This window comes from Haemaphysalis longicornis, unplaced genomic scaffold, assembly GCF_048455015.1.
Source record: "Haemaphysalis longicornis isolate Haplotype H1 unplaced genomic scaffold, Haemaphysalis longicornis Haplotype H1 scaffold_4, whole genome shotgun sequence".
Classification (NCBI taxonomy): domain Eukaryota; kingdom Metazoa; phylum Arthropoda; class Arachnida; order Ixodida; family Ixodidae; genus Haemaphysalis; species Haemaphysalis longicornis.
This window is the reverse complement of record NW_027526361.1, coordinates 189,938,507-189,940,010: the sequence shown is the minus strand read 5'-3', so window position 1 is coordinate 189,940,010 and position 1,504 is coordinate 189,938,507. Positions and strand designations below refer to the sequence as shown.

The 1,504-nt window shown below is 43.9% G+C and overlaps 1 pseudogene; it reads right to left on the bottom strand.

The window, feature by feature from the left end:
* Positions 1–240: 240 nt before the first annotated feature.
* Positions 241–1,127, bottom strand: LOC144180719 (uncharacterized; annotated as a pseudogene).
* Positions 1,128–1,504: the final 377 nt, after the last annotated feature.

Genomic DNA, 1,504 nt, shown 5'->3' with positions numbered 1-1,504 from the left:
TATTAAAATCACCACAAATAATTAAAGAACCATTCGATGTTGTAGTAGATAACAGAATACTTTCCATGGCCGAAATGAAATCGCTTTTGCTTGAGTTTCGAGGACGGTAGACAACACCGACAGTGATACCGCCTTTGATGCGAACAAAAAGAGATTCAATTGCATCTTTAGTAAACGTGCATTCGTTGAAATAGTAGCTATCTACATTCCGTCTAAAAACAGCGCTATGCCCCCTCCACGTGCCGAACATTTTCTAGGTTGGGAATGCATGTAGTAACCGGGAATTTCTGCTGTCTCGCCCTCTCTAAGCCAAGTTTCCGTAACTGCGATTATATCAAAGCTGAATGTAAATTTAGATACATAAGCAATCAACGTGTCCAAATTCTTTCGTATGCTACGTACGTTACAGTGAAAAACGGTCAGATAACCATGCTCAAGTCGTATATGTTCAATTTGAGCTGTGGTGCAAGCCATATTCAGACTTTAACTTCGTATCAGTTGAATGGTTCTTATACCACTTGAGCAAGATCATCCATGCATGAAATGTGAACGGCCCTGGAGTTATCTGTTCTGCGCATCAGGATTTTTCCATCCGCCACCCACGTGAACTTCCAATTTTTATCTCGTTTCGCCTTCAGAGCACACCCTAAAAGAACCTTTTTTGCAGGACAGAGATGCTCATTTATATATATTGGTTATGTTCCACGGAGACCCAAGTTGAATGTGTTCAACCGTAATTTTTTTGCTTCCTTTAGTATTTTCTCCCTTGCTGCACGTGATGTAAATTTGACAATGATGTTGGATTTAGTTTTATCTTTGGTAGGCACACGATGAACAACATCAATATCAGATTCTTTGACCGGAACCTTGAGACAGGCGGAGATGGCTGTAGTTATGGCCAAAAGATCCTCATTTTGAACTTCCGGTGTTCCCTTTATCTCCAGGTTTTCCCGGCGGCTGTATTGCTGCAGATCAATGAGCTCCTTCTTCGTTTCGTTCAGCTCTTTCATGAGGCGGCTGGTTTCTATCCTCACCGCCTGCTGGTCTGCCCTAGCATCAGCAAGTTCTTTCCTGACGTCTGTAATTTCGGTTTTGAATTCCTCAAACATCTTGTTGATGAAATCCATGCCTTTTTTCACAGCGCCAAGTTCAGTTTCAAAAACCTTAGTAAGATCTGCTTTTAATTCGCCCTGACCTTTTTGAAACTTCTCAGCCATGTCCGCGAGTGCCTTACAAAGCTCTTTAATCGTGGAGGGTTGTCTGTCGCCCATTTCTAGCACACACTTGGAGCAGTTCAGTAGGCAATGTATAACTTATTGGCTGCGATAGCCTTTGCACGTACCTGCGAAAAAAATGCAGTGGTTTTAGTAGCGATTCCACCCAGCGGCTTCATGGACTGCTCCGATGTGATGGCCCTTCCTGGTCAGCAAGCCCTTGTGTAGCTGTTCATGCCGTGACGTCCATGTTTCTCTGGCTGCGCAGGCGCTGTCGTCGCTCGGATGCC